Source organism: Giraffa tippelskirchi, chromosome 9 (genome assembly GCF_054371585.1).
Source record: "Giraffa tippelskirchi isolate mGirTip1 chromosome 9, T2T-mGirTip1v1.2.pri, whole genome shotgun sequence".
NCBI classification, from domain to species: Eukaryota; Metazoa; Chordata; class Mammalia; order Artiodactyla; family Giraffidae; genus Giraffa; species Giraffa tippelskirchi.
In genome coordinates, this window is record NC_137283.1 from 160,555,924 (window position 1) to 160,579,164 (window position 23,241).

Sequence of the window (23,241 nt, forward strand, 5' to 3'; positions counted from 1 at the left end):
CTAGCAGGGAAAATAAAAATGTATCACATTGTATACATAAGCACACAGAAAAGTAATATGTTTCAAAACTGATTTACCAGAAATGGCATGCCCTTATCATTATCAAATTTAAATACTAGCACCCTTTTCTGTTTTTTTTTCCCCCTTTCTGTTTTAAAAAGTACGGAGAGTTTGTTATCACCAACTACAGGGCAATTTTCTCTTGCCCTGTACACTTCTTTCCAGAAGACCCCACAAATACTTCAAAATCACTAGTAATCACACCACCAGGCCAATGAAGCAAGAGGAGAGGTTACGAACACTATTCTGATCTTTCACTGTTTCATCCTATCTCACAATTAAAACCAGTGAACATCTACAAAAAAGTTCTGCAACTATATATTGATTTGTATGAACCACAGCAAGCATCATTCTCAGTGGTGAAAAACTGAGTGAAAAAGCACTTCCTCTAAAACCAGGAACAAAACAAGGATGCCCACTCTTGCCACTTTTATCCAATATAGTTTTGTAAGTCCTAGCCATGAGAATCAGAGAAGAAAAAGAAAAGTTAAAAAAAAAAAAAATTAACTCATGGGACTCTCTCACAATCCTATATACTAAAAACACAAGATCAGAAAGAGAGATTAAGGAACCCTATTTAATATCACAACAAAAAGAATAAAATGCATAGGAATAAACCGACCTAAGAAGACAAAGACCTGTACTCAGAAAACTATAAGATACTGACAGAAGCAATCAAATACAATAGAAGCAGATGGAGAGATACAGCATGTTCTAGGATTGGAAGAATCAATATCATGAAAATGACTACCCTACCCAAAGCGCCCTACAGATCCAATGCAATGCCTATCAAATTACCAATGGCATTTTTCACAGAACTGGAACAAATAATTGTACGTTGTGTATGGAAACACAATGGACCCCAAATAGCCAAAGCAATCTTGTGGAAAAAAAGGAAGCTGGAGGAATCGGGCTCCCTGACTTCAGACTATACTACAAGGCTACAGCAATCAAGCCTTTACAATTCAGTAGAATTAAATTTGGACATCAGCTAATTTGCTAAGACAGAAGCTAGACCAACAAGTCAAGTCTCAGTTTCAGAACATCTACCAGGTAGAAACAGTTGCTCATGTGTCTGTCCTTTCTCTCACCCAGCAAGGACCCTGCCCTCTCAACACCCCCCTGACTGCTGCCGTTCTCCCTCATCTTCAGAAATTTAAAGAACACCCACACAAAATACAACCATACTGGTAACAACGATAACACCCCTATCCACCCTCAAGCGCTGTATTATCCCTATCAAACTTTTACAGGGGACTTAACTGTAGTGTATTTTCTATGTCAAGCAAAGACAAAAATGGCAATTATTTAGGAAGGCATTTCAAGGCTTTTTTTTTTCCAGTGTAATGGTTAATGAATGTTTGGTATGGCTGTTGCTCACAACAAGATAATGTGGTTAAAGACAGCATGAGCTTAGGGCATGCAGTGGGAGTCAGAAGAACCAAACATCATTCCCACTGGTTTCTCCCTCTTGCACTCTCGGTCACCTCCATAGTGATGAACGAACACAAACGCCAATTTATATTAATTGGATGAGAATAAAAACTGTTCCTTCAACCTGATCTTTTGTTTAAAAAAAAAAAGGAATTTGAAAAGATAGGCACACTGTGATTTATGCTTTGAATTTATTTCACGTTTCTTATGCCTAGTTTTCATTATGATCAAAGATATGACACTACCCAGAGATATTGAAAGGCCCCCCTCTCTGGTTGCCAAAGGCCGAGGAACACAATTACTGCGAAAGGTCAATTAGCCGCACACTAATTAGCGGGTGTGGGTCTCAGCCCTGTCGCCCTGGATGTCCCTCCTACTGCAGGCCTGGGGCAGTTTCACTGCTCATTAGGACCTGTACACAGGGAACTCTGCAGGGAGGGGAGGAGACACACAGTCAACTGGCTGCTCCCCTTAACGGTGCAGTAAGTGATGTTTTGTGAGAAGAGGTTGGTGCTGTTTGCACAGGTGAGTTCTTTCGGGGCCTTCACTCATCCATGATCACCCTTTCCTAAATACAAAGGACAACAAGCTAGACAATTATTTGCCTAAAACCAAGTTAAAATTGTTTTACATTGCAAACTTTATAAGAAATGCCCACAAGTGTCCTTTCAAAAAACTAAGATCATGGCAGCCGGTCCCATCACTTCATGGCAAATGGATGGGGAAACAATGGAAACAGAGACAGACTTTATTTTCTTGGGCTCCAAAATTCTTGTGGACAGAGACGGTGGCCATGAAATTAAAAGACGCTTACTGCTTGGAAGAAAAGCTGAGCATTGAAGAATTGATGCTTTCGAACTGTGGTGTTGGAGAAGACTCCTGAAAGTCCCTAGAGATCAAACCAGTCAATCCTAAAGGAAATCAGTCATGAATATGCGTTTGAACGACTGATGCTGAAGCTGAAACTCCAATACTTTGGCCACCTGATGTGAAAAACTGACTCATTGGAAAAGACCCTGATGCTGGGAAAGATTGAAGGCAGGAGAAGAAGGGGACGACAGAGGATGAGATGGTTGGATGGCATCACCGACTCAATGGACGTGAGTCAGGAATGTGGTGAAGAACAGGGAAACCTGGTGCGCTGCAGTCCACAGGGTCACAAAGAGGCAGATACAACCGAGCGACTGGACAACAACCCTGTCCACAAGTCTGTTCTCTACGTTTGCATCTCTACGGCTGCTCCACCGTGTGTGTGTGTGTGTGTGTGTGTGTGTGTGTGTTAGTCGCTCAGTCGTATCCACGGCTGCTCTACCGCATGCCGTGTGTGTGTGTGTGTGTGTGTGTGTGTTAGTCGCTCAGTCGTATCCGATTCTTTGCGACCCCATGGACTGTAGCTCACCAGGTTCCACTGTCCATGAAATTCTCCAGGTAAAAATGCTTGAGTGGGTTGCCCTTTCCTTCTTCAGGGAATCTTCCCAACCCAGGGATGGAATCCTTGTCTCCTGCATTGTAGGCAGATGCTTTACAATCTGAGCTACTAAGGAAGCCCTAACCCTACACATATATACGGCTGATTCATGTTGATATATGTCAGAAACCAGCACAATATTGTCAAGCAATTATCCTCCAATTAAAAATAAATAAATTTTTAAAATAGATAAATAAATGAATGGAAGAATGGGATGGCCTCTGGCTGACGGCCACTCCTCTGCCCTTCCCTTTTCTTGTCTTTCTCTTCCTCTTTCTCCTGTCCCCCTCCTTCCCTTTTACCCGCTTCTCTTATACTGTAGTTCTAACCCATGCTTTCTCATGGCAGGGAACTCAAGTAGGCCTGTCACTGCTCATTCACAACCAAACAGAAGCAGGTGTGCCCCTTGCTTGGTTTCAGCCCAGTGTTGAATTAAGAACAGCCCACTATACAACTAAGAACCAATCAAAACAAAACATCTGTTGCTTGGAGGTTGTAATAAGTTGGTAGTCAGCAGGAACTGACCACTTTGTTTTATCTCATGGCTTTTAAACAGACTAGTAGATAACAAAGAAAATGCTTATCTGGAATCAGTGGAAAGCCAGAGTGGTCCTTTGAACTACTGACTACTTTAAATGAAAAAAAAAAAACAAAACAAAACAGTCTTGAAAAACAAATAGAAGAATCTCTCGCAGGCGAAGTAGCAACAGGTATTTCCTTACAGAGTCACACACATACCACAGAGCTGTAAGAAGTAACTCTTGAGGGGAGAAACATAACCAGGGGCTGCTTATTCTTAAATACTAAAAGTTTCTCCCCGTGTCAAGGAGTGCCCTACTGCCATGTAAGACAATGTAGCCAAGAGCTCCTCATCTGGGCTCATTCAGTAAATCGGGCCTTTCAAGTCCCTTGGGCACAGGCCTGAGCTTGAGTGACTTCACAGAGAGAAGGAAATATTTAGTCAGGCTCTTCAATAGCAAAGAAGGAACAAGAGCTGACAGGCATTCATATTTAGTTTTCTTAAATAACTGGCACAGAGATAAACAGTTTCACACCTTGCTATAAATTCCTTAAGTTTCCAGCCTCAGGTTTAAAATTTGAGATATAAATACAACACATTGTTACTTATGTCAGCTCCTGTTTCATAATCTGGATATCTTATGTCATTCTTTTACCCAGAATAAACAAAACATGAAACTGCTATCCTCTTGCACACCTGTACTCCAAGCAGATGCCTCCTTGAGTTGCCCTCCAGACACTGGCTGGGAAGAAGGCATCTGAGTCAGTTCTAATGGATGAATCTAGAGCCTATTATATGGGGTGAAGTCAGAAAGAGAAAAATGAATATTGTATATTAATACATACCTATGGAATCTAGAAAGATGGTGCTGATGAACCTATGTGCAGGGCAGCAATGGAGACACAGACAGAGTGAACAGGTGGGAGGGGATGGGAGATGAGAGAAAGGTTTAAGAGGGAGGAAACATGTATATGTATGGCTGGGTCATGTTGATGTATGGCTGAACCAATAGAATACTGTAAAGCAATTAGATTCCAATTAAAAATAAATTTTTAAAAAAGCATTGAGAGCCTGAGTGAATTGGGACAAATGCCTAGACACTGTCATTTGACTGTAAGAAAGGATAAATGGTATTCATTCTTTCTGTTTCAGCAGTTGGTCCTAACTGATTCCTTAGTGAGAGACTTTATTTTCTTCGGCTTCAAAATCACTGCAGATGGTGAATGCAGCCATGAAATTAAAAGACACTTGCTCCTTGGAAGAAAAGCTATGACAAACCTAGACAGAATATTAAAAAGCAGAGACACTATTTTGCTGACAAAGGCCAGTTTAGTCAAAGCTATAGTCATATATGAATGTGAGAGGTGGACCATAAAGAAAGCTGAGCACTGAAGAACTGAAGTTCTTGAACTGGGGTGTTGGAGAACACTCTTGAGAGTCCCTTGGGCTGCAAGGAGATCCAACCAGTCAATCCTAAAGGAGATCAACACTGAATATTCATTGGAAGGACTGATGCTGAAGCTGAAGCTCCAATACTTTGGCCACCTGATGGGAAGAACTGACTCATTTGAAAAGACCCTGATGATGGGAAAGATTGAGGGCAGGAGGAGAAGGGGATGACGGAGGATGAGATGGTCGGATGGCATCACCGACTCGATGAACATGAGTTTGAGCAAGCTTCGGGAGTTGGTGAAGGACAGGGAAGCCTGGTGTGCTGCAGTCCATGGGGTCACAAATAGTTGGACACGACTGAGCAACTGAACTGAACTGAACCTATCTTTCATTTCAGCTTTCTTCCAACTAAAGGAAGTATAGTGGATTGAATAGTATCTACTTAAAATGCATGCACATCAAGAACTTTAGAATTTGAACTTATTTGAAAATAGGGGGTTTGTAGATGTAATTACATAAGGATCTCAAGAGGAAATCATCCTGCATTTAGGGCCTAACCGACAAAAGTCCATCTAGTCAAAGCTGTGGTTTTTCCACCAGTCATTTATGGATGTGAGAGTTGGATCATAAAGAAGGCTGAGCACCAAAAAATTGATACTTTTGGACTGTGGTGTTGGAGAAGGCTCTTGAGAGTCCCTTGGACAACAAGGCGATCAAACAAGTCAATTCTATAGGAAATCAATCCTGAGTACTCATTGGAAGGACTGATGCTGAAATTGAAGCTCCAGTATTTTGGTCATCTGATGCGAACTACCAACTCATTGGAAAAGCCCCTGATGCCAGGAAAGATTTAGGGCAGAAGGAGAAAAGGGTGTCAGAGGATGAGATGGTTGGCTGGCATCACCAACTCATTGGAGATGAATCTGATCAAACTCCAGGAGATAGTGAAGGACAGGGAAACCTGGTGTGCTGGCAGTCCATGAGGTGGCAAAGAGTTGGGCACAACTTAGTAAATGACAACAATTCTTTCGACATTTAGTTAGAGGAGATTTTAAGATATTTAAGAGGGAGAGGTGAGGAGAACTGTTGGTAGCAGCCCCATCACAAGCCTTCTCATCTTTGTTTCACATTGATTAGGTAACAAGCACCCTGGTTACCAGGATTATTGAATTTATACCTCTTATCCCAGGGTGACTGTTAATAAATAGTTCTCCCTGAGCTTTGGAAGTCTCCTAGTCTGAAGGATAAATCTTATGGTCACCCTACTCATGGTTGCCTATTTATGACACAGTAGATGCTCAAAAGTAAATTTTGTAGTACTTAATAAAATAATTAAATAGTAAGCATATCTACCATTTTGCAATTATCTATAGCTAGGCACTGTTCTTAGTATGTTCTCATTTTACCCTGTACAATACCATGGTGAGATGGGTACCATTAATAACCTCATTTTATAGATGAGATAACTGAAGGACAAAGGCATTAAGTTGTTGCCAAAGGTCATATGTAAGTACTAAGTGGCTGAGCTAGAATAATCACTAAAATTCATGTGGCATAGTACTCACTGCTTACAAATCCCTGTTATCAACACATTTAACCTCACCTGACACTTTCACCAACTCCGTCTCAAGCATCATGTTCACTATTTTCACAAAGCCACTTAGAGTTCAGGAAGACAATGAATTAGCCAGGATTACACAGACGTTTCTAAGCAGGTGGGCTTCTATCCAGGTCCAAACGTGCATTAAAATCATCTGCGGTGCCAAGGAGGACAGCTTTTCCTAGTGCATCCTAGGCCTGCAGAATCAGAATCTGGGTGGGGGCCCAGCTGCTGCTGCACTTCGAGCCATCCTCCCCGGACTCTCTATGTGCAGTCAGGTGGGGAATCTCTGCCAAAGGCCAGAGCTGGACTTCAGCCTCTCGGTCCCAACTTTGCTTCCCCCTCGAAACTTTCCATTTTGGGTACACAGGCACCCTGTACTGAAGACCTGCACCCTCCTTCACCTCTGTTCCAGTTGGCCATCTGGTGTCTCAGAGATTCAAGAGTCAAGACAAGGATGCTCCAACCTAGCCAAAGACAGACTCTAGAACAATGCAAAACAATTTGTAGGAACCTCAGACTTTGCGATGAAAATGTTTTTAAAAAAGTATGAACAAGAAGAAAACAGCAAATGGATAAATATCCACAGATCAGAGGCCAATCATATATGTGCACACTACGTTTGTAAACATACATATATATGTATACACACGTGTGTATAAATTTGCATGTGCATATGTATACACATCAGGGGCTTCCCTGATAGCTCAAGGGCTTCTCTGATAGCTCAGTTGGTAAAGAATCCGCCTTCAATGCAGGAGACCCTGGTTCAATTCCTGGGTCGGGAAGATCCACTGGAGAAGGGATAGGCTACCCACTCCAGTATTTGTGGGTTTCCCTTGTGGCTCAGCTGGTAAAGAATCTGCCTGCAATGCGGGAGACCTGGGTTTGATCCTCGGGTTGGGACGACCCCCTGAAGAAGGGAAAGGCTACCCACTCCAGTATTCTGGCCTGGAGCATTCCATGGACTGTATAGTCCATGGGGTTGCAAAGAGTCAGACATGACTGAGTGACTTTCACTTTCACTTGTAAAAGACACTTCACTTCATGTATGTACATATATACACACAAACTGACATGTTTGCTTTTAAACTGGAAAATATTATGGAGAATTTGCTATTTCTTAATCATTTGTTAAAAGTTCAAAGATTACAAACTGAATATAAAAATCATAGAAGAGACTAAAGAGGGCAATATGTATAATTCTATAACTAAATACAAGTGTGAAGTGTAATATTCATTCAACAAATATTTTGTGATCATGCTATTTAGCAGGTTGTGCACTATTCTTTATAAAGTAGTGACTAAAACAGTCATTAAAACAAACTAACAATTTCCCTCCCATATCAATGTGTTACTTTTGTTTCTCGGAAACTAGATACATGATTCTAAGCTCATGTAGAAAAATAAATGTGCAAGAATATCTGGAAGCGTTCTGTAAAGAGGAGCAATGACAGATGTGGCCATGAGAGACATTAAATATAACATAACGTCTCTATTTTCAACCATATGACACAGGAATGTGAATAAAGGCTTACTTAATGCAACAAAATAAGAAGTCCAGAAACATAATCAATGTTTTGGAAATATGACATAATAAGGCCATTGTCGGGTTATTAATTGGCCTAATTTCAATACTGTTGTGTCTCAAGGAATGGGAAGGCCCGAGCAGAGGGAGAGACATGGGGGAACACTCGGTTTATAGAGCTGTCAGAACACACACATTTATCAAGCATTTGCCATCTTACATGGGTGTGGTTAGTAGCACCCCCCAAAAAAATCATAGGAGTAACATCAAAGATCACTTATCATAGTTGATCCTAAAAAATGCAATAATAATGAAAAAAACTGAAATATTAAGAGAAATTATCAGACTGTGAAACAGAGACACAATGTGAGTAAATGCTGTTAGAACAATAGTCCTGATGGACTTGCTTGAGGCAGCATTGCCACAAAGCTTCAATATGTAAAAATCACAGTATCTGTGAAGTTCAATAAAACACAGCACAATAAAATGAAGTAGGCCTGGAGTTGTATAAAATACTTATAAATTTTAAATTCAAGCTTTGAAAACTTGAAGTTGTCAAAGAAGTCTTGCTTCTATCCTTGTTTATTCTAGCCTGTTTGTTTCATATCCCAGAAGCAACTTTTTTTTTCTTTAGTTATTTGTTTTACAGATTTCTGGTTTATTTTTCCATTGTATACCTTTAAAAATAAAAACATAATCTGAAATGTATATGTGTGTTCATGTTTTAAGTCTCTTTCTTAGATAAATAACAGCATATTTTATACAATATCAGCTAATTCACACTAGATCAACATGAATCAGCCATAGGTATACATAGGTATACATGCTGATATTTGGCAGACACTAACAAGGTTCTGTAAAGCCATTATCCTTCAATTAAAAAATAAATAAAATAAAAAAATAGTAATTCACCCTAGAATTCTTGCCTGGGAAATCCCATGGACAGTGGAGCCTGGTGGGCAACAGTCCACGAGGTCACAAAAGAGTCAGACACAACTGAGAGACTAACATTTTCACTTTGTTTTACCTCCAGACATAGAAACTGGAGAGACTCCAGAGATAGAAAAAACATTATGTTATAAACTGGGCCAAGAGAATCATGGTGACCTCAGAAAACTGAAATGCAATTTAATGTATACAAGAGGATCATAATCATGCTTGAAAGACCCTCTTCCTAACCAGTTTGCCAGCATCTTCTGTCTGCCATGCCCAGCGACATTCAGCAAATGTCTCTTGCCCACTGGTATCTGTTACTGACACCTACAAACCATCTCTGATGGTCCAGATGCAGACAGAACGCATCACACAAGCGGTGGGGAAGAGGGTACAGCAGGGACTGTGATGCTCTCCAACTCTATAGCCCTTGCCGCTCACCCCTGCTCACCGTTCCCAGACCAGGGTCCCTCTGACCTTTATGGAGAAGATGTCAGAAAATCACTGGGAAACAAACATGACCCCACACATTTCTGTGCAGTTAATCTCCTGTTTGAAAGACAGGTGAAGGAGCCCTGTTGAGTCAAAGATGAAAGATGTTTTTGAAATTTAGACTGACAGAGGAATGCCCTGTAATAAGATAAAAGACCCTGCTTTAAGATAGCTACTTTTCATTTTTATCTTCAAAAAGACTTGCCTTTTATGTTTCCCTGAGGTTATTCAATAAGAAGGCAAAAATCTCCAATGGCCTGTCTTCTGTTACAGAAGAGAAAATGGTTTGGCATTGGAGTCTGGAAAGGAAAGAACAAGATTGAAGATAAACAAGATGTTCTGATATTGAACAAATTTGGTGACTCATTTTGTAATAAGCGAGCAGCCACTCTCAGATAAAATTCATTTTATCAGGCTAGTTATTTTGTCATTTGTCAACTGACCCATCTTTCAGACATTCAACTACTCAACCAAGAAGCAATGCAGTAATGGAGCAGAATATTTTGAAATATTATCTGATAGCATTCTTCTCTCACTGTTATCCTTCTCATGCCCTGCAGGACTCTACCTTAAAAAATTAGGGCTTCTGTCTGAAATGGAGAACATACAGAAAATTCTAGGGAAAGAAAGGGTCAAGTGACCGAACTTTGAATTTCTAAGATGTTGTTGAATCAAGAGCAACCTTGAGAGTCTGGTACAGAATTTCCTCCAAGAAACCTCATGGGTAGAAAGGATGGAGAATAATATCAAAACCCTTAATAGAATCCGTCTGATGGGTTCAACCCCGGCGGATAATTGGAGGATAACTGTCTGTGTGTGCACCATCACTTCAGTTGTGTCTGACTCTTTGTGACCCCTCGGACTATAGCCTGCCAATCTCTTCTATCCATGGGATTCTCCAGGCAGGAATACTGGAATGGGCTGCCATGCCCTCCTCCAGGGGATCTCCCCGACCCAGGAACCAAGCCCCCATCTCTTAAGTGTCCTGGAAGGATAACTGGTGAGAGCTAAACCTCAGTGCATAGGTGAGAGGCAGCAGCAGTGACTCCCACACGCCCACTAGGGTCAACTCCCTGGTTAGGGACAGAGATAGGGAAGGGGGCGGGTAGGGAATAGAAATGCCCGCACAGGCTTGGAGAAATGAAATTACAGTGACAGCTGCCCTGATGGGGAGGGGCGCGGGAAAGAGCCTCCAGAGCACCTGCCTTCCCACCATGGCGGTGGCAACATCGCAGATATGGTCACGTGGCACATCTATGCAGACGGCCCTGAGGTACCTGTAGACCACAGGGTGCAAGAAAGGAGCCGACCCCAGAGCCAGAAGGAGGGCAAAGGGACTGAGAGTCGGCCAGGGTCTCCCATGGACCCCAGCTGGAAAAACTAAGAATGTTGAAACCAGGTGCCTAGAATCCCAGATGAGATGTCCGTGAGCTTCGAGAGCTGAGGCAGGAGGGAGGGAACTGAGACACAGATTGGGGCTGTGCACCCTTATGTCAGCGGGGAGCAGCGCGGCGGGGAGCCCCGGAAACCAGGCTTCCTCCTTGAGGTCAGATTCGCGTGCGAGGCTTTCTAGCCTTATCATCACTGAGCAAAAGGAGAAAAGGACAAAAAGTGAGAGGGAATCCAGAATTTGAGCATTTCATCAAAGAAGCCCGAGTTTTAATTTATAAGATAAAAAAGAATGAGGCTTGAAATTGACGTTTAAAGGAAGACACCAAGTTACAGAAAAGTTAAATGTGGCATTCCAAAGTCAGATCTCCACGTTCATAACTTACTGAAGAAGAGAAACTTTCGGACCACTCTCAGACCACGTAGCCGAGTCAAGGCTGCATAAGGAGATCTTCGGCAAAGGGAACAGGTGATGTATGAAAACTCGGGAGGGAGGGACTAGGCTGCCGTCCTGTGCAGACGTTCCACTCTGCTTCCTCCTGTTGCGCTTCTGCCTCCAGCCTGTTGGGAGCTGGCTCCGTACAGGACCAACCAGAAAGCTGGGGTGCAGAGAGCTGGGGTTCCAGTCTGAGTCACACCCTAGAAGCTGCCCCAGGCTGTGCCCACAGGGCTGGGGGAGACGGGCATGCCTGGGGGCCAGAGGCAGGCCAGAGAGAGGGACTGAAGAACTCTCAGGTCCTCCCCCCAACATGAGGGTCACCTCGGAGGTGGCAGGACCCCAGCGGTCAGAATTCACGTCAACACTTCGGGTAGGCAGGTACGAGCCCACTTGGCCACCCGAGCAGCCAGACGCTTCCGCTGGGAGCCAGGGGCCACTTAGAGGAGAGAGCCCCAGAGATGCGAGGGTCTCGGAGACCTTGAAAACACCCCAAGGCAGAGAATCAGCGGACAACTTCCATCACACCCAGAGAGCCTGAGGCCTAAGTTCTGTCTCATCTCCTCATCCCTCCTCCCTCCAGCCCCCTACCAGCTTCGTCCTGTTCCCCCCCACACACAGATTCCTCTGGAGGCTGACCTGCGGGAAGAAAGAGGGTGAACAAAGGGAAGGCAGAGGCTGATAATATCACTTTCCTCAAGGTCAAGCAGAGAAGACCTCTGGCCTGAACTGGGCAAGAGACAAAAACTGGACTTGACTGAAATCATGGCCTGAGTAACACAGCTACTAAATTGTTTTGCTACTTCAAGCGCCCACAGGACTGCCTATTATCTAAAAAGAAAAGAAAAGAAGAAAGAAAAAATAAAACATAGCATCTATTGAAATTCCATACAGTTGTGTGGGAACGACTTACTCCCTGAACAAAGTTAAAAGAAACACAAGGTTGTGATTTGATTTTATTGTAAGATGTGCTTGTTCAGCATGGTTACTGCGTTAAGTTTCCTGTAAAAGAAACGGCAAGAAAAGGAAGACAGGAAGAAGAGAAGCTGGCTGAAGGTGCAGGGAGAAAACCGCTTACATCCTGTCACGACTGCCCTGGACTGGGGAAGCAGAATGATGGATGACGTGAGCGGAAAGCACTGGCAGAGCCTTTCACTGTCACAGACTCTAGTATCCTCACCTATTACCTCAAAACCTCTGCCCCTGCTTTTAAATGTGTGAAAGTGAAGTCGTGTCCGACTCTTTGCTGTGCTGTCGCTTGCCAGGCTCCTCTGTCGATGGGATTTTCCAGGTAAGAACACTGGAGTGAGTTTCCATTTCCTTCTGCAGAGGATCTTCCCTACCCAGGGATTGAACCTGGGTCTCCCGCATTATAGGCAGACGCTTTACCATCTGAGCCATCAGAGAAGTCTTAAATGTGTGACACAAGTTGATTAGTACTCAGTCCTACATAGGTCGTGTCAATGTTAAGATGGAAGTATCTTGAACAAGACATGTCTGTTTTACCCTCCGGATGAGGGTCAACACGCACACTGCCCTCTGTCCTGAGGCTGTACCAGCTCGGGCCTCTCAGCACCGCGAAGCTCTTCCAACCCTGCTCACGGCAGGTGCCCGCAGGGCCATCCCTCGTCCAGATCAAGAAGCCTGCCGGACAAAGGTGTAGGCTGTGTCTGCTTCAGGCCAAAATAACCCATCCATTCAGTTATTATATACACACCGTTTGTGGTGGGTTTGGCACAATTTTAAACTTTTTTAAATCCACTGCCTTGATATCACAGAGTAATTGATATTGTTTAGTCTGTATTGACACAAAAGGTGCAAAATGGCAGAAAACAGGTCCTGGGATCTGATCCAAGAAACACATCCACCATCTTCCCCATCAGTGAGATCATGTTTACTGACACCTTCACTGAACCTCCCAAGGAAGCAGACCCACCTGACTTTTGATCTTTTCCCATTTGGCCTAACACTCTTAACTACTTGTCTTGGGTATTCCTTTGGAAAAGGTGTTATGGATTCATGGTATATTTTAATGTATTGTCTACAGATTATAAGATAAAGTCAATCATATATCTGCTGATACTTTTTAAGTTGACCTGTCTTTATACTTAGAAATGTCTCTTAATAGTAGGCTTCCCTAGTGGCTCAGGTGGTACTCTCCTGCAATGCAGGATCCCTAGGTCAGGAAGATCCCCTGGAGAAGGAAATGGCAACCCACTCCAGTCATCTTGCCTGCAGAATCCCATGGATAGAGAAGCCTGACAGGCTACAGTCCATGGGGTTGCAAAGAGTCAGGCATGACTGAGCAACTATCACTCACTCTTAACTAACCATCTAACGGCTTCAGTTAAAGGCAAGGTGTAAAGGGCAAGTACTACACTAGCCACACTGGGCAATGGAGTCATTTCCTGCATGTCTGTTCTTGCCCTTCCCACCCTAGGAAGGCAGATCCACTAACTCCATACTCTCCTGGAGCAAGACAGGGACATTTACCCAACCTCACATTTGCCCCTGGGTTTAATCCCAACCTCTGCACAGATGGATGCCAAAGCAGTTGCCACATCTGAAACACAGGGCGCTGCATGAACATGCATTCTTTTATCCTACACTTCCCCGTGAGATGCTCCATGGTAAGAAGGAATGATATAGGATGGAGGGCTGAAGTGATAGATTACTACATAGGAAGGCTCTACAATTAGGGGTAGGTACTCATACATTAATTCCCTCATGTTCCCATGCTACTCGACAGAATTGTGGATTAAAAGGACACAGCCCGTTAAGCGACAGTTACAGGCAAATGAAATTGGCCAGCTTCTGTCTGGAATGTTTATTAACAATAAAATTAAAAAATAAATAAATAAAGCAAAAGCAAAACAAACAGACTGAAAAAAGAAAAGATGGGAGACAGAGGAGCACATGAGCAAAGGAAAGGAAAAGATGGACAAGAAGACGGAAAGCATGCGGCCTGTACTGCCCTTAAGGCAGAAGCAGGTCGCTGAGTCCCTGGCCGTGTCAGCGTCCAGTCCCTCGTTTCCTGCATCTCCTCAGCCCCAGGCCAGTGGCCTACACCCTTCCAGGAAGCCCGTGAACAGAGCCTTGCAAGGGTGACTGCAGGCAGGCTTTGTTCCTGCTGCTGAGTCCACAGTCATCGGGCAGTCATACTGCACAGCCCCACCTGGACACTGCGTGCCGTAGGGCCCTCCACCTGCCTCCTTCACCCTCACTTCTGAAATCCCCTGCTGCTGCGGACTGCCCACACTCTAAAGGAAAGAAAAGAAAGAAAGAAAGAAAGTGAAGTCGCTCAGTCATGTCCGACTCTTTGTGGCTCCATGGACTATAGCCCACCAGGCTCCTCTGTCCATGGGATTTTCCAGGCAAGAGTAGTGGAGTGGGTAGTCATTCCCTTCTCCAAGGGATCTTCCCAATCCAGGGATCGAACCCAGGTCTCCCGCATTATAGGCAGACGCTTTACCATCTGAGTCACAAGCGAAGTCAGCCCACACTCCAGACCCTGTTTAATGACTTAACAAAGGGGTGGAAGCCTGTTACTTCCTATTGTACAACTGACTTCAGAAAATATACATATACACCTCCTTCTGCAAGCCAGGTTATTACGAGCAAACAACAGCAAGGCAGAGTGAAATGGATTAACTTAAAGGAGATTAAAATGTGTTCAAGTTGCAAGTATTTATACACCTACTTCCACCAAGCAAAAAGGCCATCATTTTATGTATTTTAGAACTTTTTCTAACTTGACGACTAAAACAAGAACGAAAAAGGAGAAGAAAACTAGTACTTTCTTAAGTAGAAAAGTAAAAGGTGAAAATTCTCAGAGCATCTTCAACTATCCAAGGATTTACTGTAATTAGCCAGAAACACCCTTTACCATCCAGCTTAAGCTTTCCAAATCCATCGTGCTCATACTTTAAAAAAAACCTTAATCTAAAAAAAAAGAGGCAGATCTCCAGACCTCTGGTATGGCTTGTCTAAACATGTTTTCAACAAGGAAGAAACTGATGGCAAAGGAAGCTACGAGTTAACTGCTATAAATTAACTAGAAAAGGCCAAGTCTGAATTCATCTTCATGGTTTTATATATTTCATATCCACAGCTTAATCCTCTATGTCAGTTGCAATAGCAGTTCCTCAGCTCTGTTAGTCATCCCCTTTGAGGATTTTTTTTTTAGCATCTAAGTTTCTCATAAGCAGTTGGCCATGTTTGTATTGGCTACTCTCTGCTGACGAATATGCATGAGACATAAGATAGATATGAGTCCTTTTCAATTGTGGCAATTGCACCAACATACATTACAAGATCCTGGCAGTAAAATTAATATAACAAAGTACCAACTAAACCATCTGGACAAGGGTATTAATCCAGCTGTGTTTGTATAATTTTGATATCTGACAACAAGGGCTTAAAAAAAACGTAAAATTCTATAGGACAGATTTTGAAAAAAGCTTCTATGTGAAAATTAAGCAGAACAGGGTGTGGCATATGAATGAATAAATGAATCAAGAGGCATAAAATGCATTAACCAAAGCAATCAGTGGAAGGCTTATATCTGCTAAGGACATTAGAATATATGCCCATATATTTTACATCAGGTGATCTAGTCACTAAGTCATATCCAACTCTTGCAACCCCATGGACTGTAGCCTACCAGGCTCCTCTGTCCATGGGATTCTCCAGGCAAGAATACTGGAGTGGGTCACCATTTCCTTCTCCAATTTTACATCAGAAGTATATATCAATTCATATCCACTCTTTGCAGCGTAGCTAGAAAAATGATTTATTGGTTTTTAAGTTCATTTTGAGAAAAAAAAAATATATATATATAATTTAAAACCACACATTACAAAAAGAGACAACAAAGTTCCCTTAAATCATTTAAAAATAAGTTTATCAACATAGTGGAGCTTCATGTCCTGCTTCAGTCTATTAATATTTCACTCTACGGCCCTCTATGATTCCCTTTGTGTTCTCAACACTAAATACCAAGCCTCAGATACTGGCAGTAGGTTTATGTCAGAGGGAACAACAGACAGCAAACTTGCAATCAGGAGCTCTAATCCTGTTCTCCATTCTCATCCCCTTACCCACCCCACGCTTCCACCATCGTTCTATGCCTGTTCTGTGCCCTGGTAAGGTGACTCCTGAGGACCACATCCCTTGGTCTCCCTTGCCCTCTGACCTCCCCTTGGGTTTAGACGATGCAAGGTAACTGTAGGAGCTCAAAGGGGACTGGGTGGAAAGGGGGGTGCTTTCCTCCATCCCGCCTGGCCCCTTCTCTGGGATCTCTGATCGCACATGGCTTTAGTCCTCCTGGACCCATCTCCCCTGAGGCTCCTCCACCAAAGCTCCACTTCTAAGTGGGATTGGAGAACAGTGTTTGCTCCTCCTGTCCCGGCAGAATGGAGGAGGATAACAGTTCCTCCCCAGGCCTGGTTCAGGAGCCCTGATGTCCCTCCCTGGTTTTCTTCCAAGTGCTCTTCAAACAGTCCCTTCTCTCCACCCCTCCAGGCTCCTGTCTGAGGACGCTTTCTCTCTCTCTGGGACCTGTAGGGACACCCAGTGGGACGACGGGATTATTTTCCCTGTGTGATAAGGGACATATTAACAGAAATGTCCCCCACTGCGACCAGTGACCTGTGTCCTTGAACCCCACGACCCTCCTCCACTGAGATCAGCAAGAGGCACCAGAGAACAGACTTGCAACTCTTGGCCTTTAAACTGGGGACAGCCCAAGTCTAGGTGCGGGACAGAACCGAAAGGATGGTCAGCTGACCTGCAGTTTGGTTGCACCCCACGCCCACTAGACTCTCTTGAGGAAAGAAAACAAGGGGGAGGCCTGGGCTGAGGGAGGTGGGGGGGTTGGAATACTCGCTCTCTGCCCCTCTTCTCTGCCTGGATGACGCTCATCGGGGGCTGGGTTGAGGGAGGTGGAGGGGACAGTAGGAGATCTCTGCCCCTCTTCTCTGCCTGGATGATGCTCATCGGGGGCTGGGATGAGGGATGGCAGAGATGGCCTCTGGGTGTCAGAGGTGGTGGGGCTGTGATGTCAGCCCCCCCGACACCCCCGGCAGGAATCACCATGTCCTCCTGCACAGGGAATAGAGCTGGCCGTGAACAAAGGCTCTGCTGGTCACCATCACACCAGGAGCGTCCTTGGGGAAAGCGGCACGACCATGGAAACTGGAGGCAGACTCGATGGATCATGTTTCAAAAAACACAGAACTCTGGAGTGAGGACCTAGGCTCGAGGAGACAGGACAGTCAGACACCCTGCGGACGGCACCTATGGGCAGATGGGGTCTGACAGCTGACCTGCAGTGCCTCCTACACGCCCAGAGCTCACCCTGACCCCGACCGAGACGAATGGAGGCTGAGCTGACAGAGCTTAATATCTGAAATAAAAAGCATGTCTGCACAGCTTCAAGACTGTGGTTTTTGTCATTGGTGGAAGGTGGGATGAATGTGCCAGAAAATTATTCTTTTATTCTTTTTATTTTTTCTCTTTGGGAGCAGCTAGTTAAAGTAACTTTTTTTTTTTTTACTCCCCAGATGCATGCAACTCTTCATGACTTGAATTAATCTATACTCACTGGAAAATACTGGTTACTTTCTATTTAATCAGGTATAACTTTATTGTGAAACTGACTCTTAATTATATATATCAGCGGGCCCACTACTTCCCTCATTTGTTCTTTTCAACACAGCCGCGTGTATAGGTCTGTGTTCTCAAGTCTGCTTGGCGGACTGAAGGCTATTTGGAGAGAATTCCTCTGCCTGCCATACTTAGTGCTTTGGGCACAAATGTTCAAAAGTCACCTGTAAAAAATGCAATAAATACCTATACTTCTACTTGTTTATTATAAATCTATGTATAACTAGATAACTCCCTGGCACAGACTCTTTTCTAGGATAAAAAGCAAAAACAAAATAAAACCTGCATCAGTGTTTCTAGGCAGCAAATCTAAACTTTCATTTTGATTTATCTATCTGAAATGGGGTTTGCTTGACTCATGGTATTCTTCAGCCTATTTAGTGGTGAGTAACATACATGCTTGCTCTTTACATTCTCTGCTAGTCCTTTTTCTTATTATTATACATTTTAAAACCAAAATAAACTGAGCATGTGTACTAGCATTACAGAAATATGGCAGTAGGCAGTAAATGATTTATGAAAGTATCTTGTCTGGAGAATACAATAGTGTTATACATACACAATTCCTTTCATAAAGTTTGGAAGGCAAACATGAATAGGGATGCATACTACATTCAATATGTTATGTCGGTCTTTTAAAAAAATTATTTCTGTACACAGTAGTTTTTCTCCTTTTTTAAAAAAAAAAACAAAAAACTCCCATTCTATCAGAATCCATCTAAATCAATCCAAAAATGTGGAAAGCTGTCATATTCTTAAAGACCAACAGAGAAAAAATTTGACAGTTACCATTCCAATTCTTTATGTCAGTTAAATAATTTTTAGAGCTAATCTAGATCTCTAAGAATGAAGATCATACAAAAAGCACATGTTAAGTCTCCGTAGTGGAGAGACTGAACAAGTCTATTCAACTCTCTTCATGGTGTTTTCTTTTGAAAGATAAATGATTTGACTTCTTTAAACCATTCACCTGAATATTTTCCAAGTTTTCTAGATGTATATTGTATATTTAATAGAGGGACGCTGGAATAAACCAAACATAGAATAACACCTCACTTCCATAAAGTTAATTTCTGCCCCTGCAGCGAGGCCACTCATAAAATGGTCAGTGAACAGAGGCAGCTACACATACTGGGTTCTCTGATCCAGGTTGACATGCCTCAGGCTGCACCTTGGAATCTGCTTATTCTTGTGGAAAAAATTCTGACAGCCACAACTATCTGGTTTCTTGTCTACACATTAACACAACAAAATAAATGCCTTAACTCACAGGACACTACCTGGACAGAACAGGAAGTGAGAGTTGACGGTTTGCCTACAAACATGGATGAGCTTAAAAGAAGGAGAATCATTTTATACTGATGTTATCAGAACTCCTTCAGCTTTATGTTTCTGGAAGCCACTAATACTCACATGCATGTATCTAATGCTTTATAGTTTAGAAAAGAGCTTTTAATATATATATATATATATATATATATATATATATATATATATATATCCAAATAAGTGTACAGAAATAGGAGCTTCCCAGGTGGTGCTAGTGGTAAAGACTCCACCTGCTAATGCAGGAGACAAAAGTGACACAGGTTCAATCCCTGGGTCGAGAAGATTCCCTGGAGAGGGGCATGGCTACTCACTCCAGTATTCTTGCCTGGAGCATCCCATGGACAGGGGAGCCTGGTGGGCTACAGTCCAGGGGGTCACAAAGAGTCGGACACAACTGAGCAACTGAGCACACATACGGAGACATCAGATCTTATTTAAATCTCTCTATAGTCAGAGAAATGGACGCTATCACCCCCATTTAATGGATCTCGGGCTTTGAAAGCATAGGAGGTCTCCCCAAAGTCACACAATGCCATCCACTGCAGAGGGAAGGCTAGATCCTAGAACCTTTGACCCTTTGACCCAGGAGTCTGATCCTCGTAATCTCCAAAACGCAGACTCAGTATTCTCAGACTTCTGGTTGCTTATCACTCACTCTGCCTTGTCAAAATACGTCTCTTCCTAGAAACAGTACTTGGGCTTTGTATGAGTCGGCTCAGGTGGCCACGATGAAATGCCACAGACTTGGTGGCTTAAACAGCAGATGTTCATCTTCCTAGAGGTTTGGAGGCTGGAAGTCTAAAATAAAAGTGCCCGCAGAGCTGGTTTCTCCTGAGGCCTCTCTCCTTGGAGCTGTCTTCTCATGCGTCCTCTACCTTCATGCAGCCCTGCCGGCTCCTCCTCTTCATCTAAGGCCTCACCCTCAGGATCTCCCTTAGCCTTGCTACTCCTCTAAAGGCCCCATTTCCAAAACCAGTCACACGGGGTGGGGTGGGGGGGCTTCACTGTCTGATTTGAGGGAGAACAGACTACAATTCTGCCGGGCTGCCGTCTACAGGGTCGCACAGAGTCGGACACGACGGAAGCGACTTAGCAGCAGACTACAATTCAGCTCATAACAGGTTTCTAAGCCATTTTCCTTGGAAAGTATATTCACGACACTTCGGCTGCACCTCTGATGTGATGTACAGCACGTTTCCACAGGCCTAAGCTCTCACTTATGCTACAGAGACACACTTACTCACACCTGCCTCAGAAGTTCTCTTTCTGCCGCCCCGTTAACGGACAGGCAGCTTGCCTCAAACCAAACTAACGGGACCTCTTGGTTCAAAGACATTGTCTCTTCTCATTCTTCGCCTCAATCAATGGCTGATTTGGTTTGAAACGTTCTGACTATTGACCTTTGTCTTCAATCTCAGGTCAATGAGCAAGTCTTGCTGGCCCTCCGTTTAAAATCCATTTGCCTCTCTTCCTCTTATCCTTCCCCTGCACCTACCTGAATTGAGGCTTCCACAGCCCTGACCCTGGACGAATACAGTGACCTCCTAGCAACATCATCTCTGCACCTTGGTGTGGCAGGCAGGATTCTCAGTTGACCCTCCAATGACCCACACCTTCTGTAACTCCCTCTTATGGACTGGGGCAGGGATCGGGAATATGATATGTTGCCTCTAGGTAACTGGTAGCCTCCAGGGGCTGAGGGAGTCCTGGGGGACAGCCAGCACAGAAACAGAGCCTCCATCCTACTACTGCTAGGAACTCAATTCTGTTCAGCCGCCCCAGCTTGGAGAATTTCCCCAAACGCTAGGCAACATGACAACCATGAGATCGTAAGTAATTACAGGGCCCTAAATTCATAGTAACTTGTTGAATAACAGTAGAAAACTAATCTAACTTGTCTACCCCCTCTAGTTCATCTATCCCCGCCTGGGTAACATTCCTTAGTCAATTAGTCCATTATGAACTCACGAAAAACTTACTGTTGTGCTTCTTTTCCAATTCATCGAGCATCATGATGTGGTTGAAAGCCTATGCTCACACACACACACACACACACACACACACACACACACACACACACACACACACCCCAACTCACCCATCCCTAGAGAAATAAGTTAGGTAGCTTTGGAAGCATGACCAAGCTGTCCAGAGTACATGAAACCAGTCACACGTGTTTTAAAAGGTAAGTCAGTTCCACTTAGTCTTCTACATTATTAAAAAATATTATTAATAGAAATAGGTAAGAACACAGAAAATCTAGCAGCATTTACCCCTCTCAACCATTTTCATTCATGCCACTGAAACTGAACCCTCAAAGAAATGTAACACTGAAACCTGTAGTTTCCCCTGAGATAGCAGATCTATTCTCCACCATTTGGCAACAAAATCTTTCATTTCAGGCAGCTGGGTTTTCTCGCTATGCAGCTCTGCTCAGCATGCCTCCTCCTCATTCACTTCCTCCTCACCCAAGCCACACACCTCCTTGAAGATGCATCTAAAACAGCATCCTCTCCATTCTTTCTCTAACTTGCCAAACATGTATTGAGCTCCTTCAAGGTACATTAGGAATGGCAGGACAAAGGAGATGAAAAGTGATGTTTCCCCATAGGAAAGTGATTGAGTCAAGTACGATAACAGTATTGCGCACCTCATAAGAATGCATAAAGACTATCATTATGGCCAATATGACGTGAAACTGTTCTAGCATGATCTCTATTACAGACAATACAATGATGACACAAGTGGTTAATTCAGGAAGATGCAGGATAGGATGACTGTAATTTCATTTCCACATTCTACCCATTTTTTTCATAAATTTTCATCACTACATTTTTTTTTTAGTTGTTAGTTTTTGCTTTATATAATACTTCTGGTCCTTCCTCAAAATCCAGCTGCTTTCATGTCTTATTGGGTCAGTTGTATAAGCATCAAGCAAGCTTCACCCTTATTTCAAAGTGGTTTTGAATCAGGGGTCCAATGGCCATGTTAGCTGGAATTTTGTTTCAACTAAAAATATAAGAAAACAAGGAGTATATGACATTTTCTTAGGAGGAAAAAAAAATAATCTGTGGTTTTAGTTTCCTAATCAGGCTTTGTAAAAACAATGTGATCTGCTCTGAGTTTTTTCATTTATTTCTATATTCTATGTCATTAATATTTGATTGCTGAATAAATTTTATTTTGTATATTTTCAATTCTTACATATTGCAAAGTATAGATATATTTTCTAGATTGTGTCTATTTTCATAATTCTAAGTTTATTGGAAAAAAATCCAAATTCATATTTTATATGTGTATTTACTTGTGTATGAACCTGCCTTTCAATGCAGGAGTCTCAGGTTTGATCCCTGGGTTGAGAAGATTCCCTGGAGGAGGAAATGGCAACCCACTCAAGTATTCTTGCCTGGGAAATCTCACGGAGAGAGGAGCCTGGCGGCTGCAGTCCACAGAGTTGTAAACAGTCAGACACGACTGAGTGACTGAACAGCAACTAAAGGATACTATGACTCTTTAAGACCTTCAGTACATTTGCAGTGACATGAGACGATGTCTGTGAGATGATATGAAGCCAGAAAGGAAGAACATAACAGGGACTGACACTCGTACCCAGAGCAACAGAAACGGGTTCTTCTTAATATTATATGTTTTTTGCTTACATTCTTAAATATTTCACAATGGAAATTTATTTAAAAAAAGAGAAATTTAAGATGCTAAGGACCATTCTTCTAAGACATTATTAAATAATTTGGGCATTTTTATTAGTTTTCAAAAATATATGTGGAAAATAATCTTCATAAACTCCCTTACCCCCTAGTTTATCTGAAAGATTCTTACAGAACTAAACACAGAGGCAGAAAATGAATGCTGGGAGAGGTTATTCCAATGAGCCCTGATCGGGATAACTGTGAAATCAATAAACTGGTGTGAGATGCTGGCTGAAGCACTCAAGGGACGTGGAAAGTCTTATAGCGAAGGATGGTTCTAGAAGGCT

At 43.0% G+C, this 23,241-nt stretch overlaps 1 protein-coding gene and 1 non-coding gene across 7 annotated transcripts in view; both read right to left on the reverse strand.

The window, feature by feature from the left end:
- The window catches only part of PRKN (parkin RBR E3 ubiquitin protein ligase), a 1,216,903-nt gene that overhangs the window by 867,394 nt on the left and 326,268 nt on the right, over window positions 1–23,241 (reverse strand). The gene's annotated exons all lie outside the window — the stretch shown is intronic.
- Window positions 12,588–12,659, reverse strand: TRNAY-AUA (transfer RNA tyrosine (anticodon AUA)). The gene has a single exon. It is a non-coding gene; the product is annotated as a tRNA-Tyr (tRNA).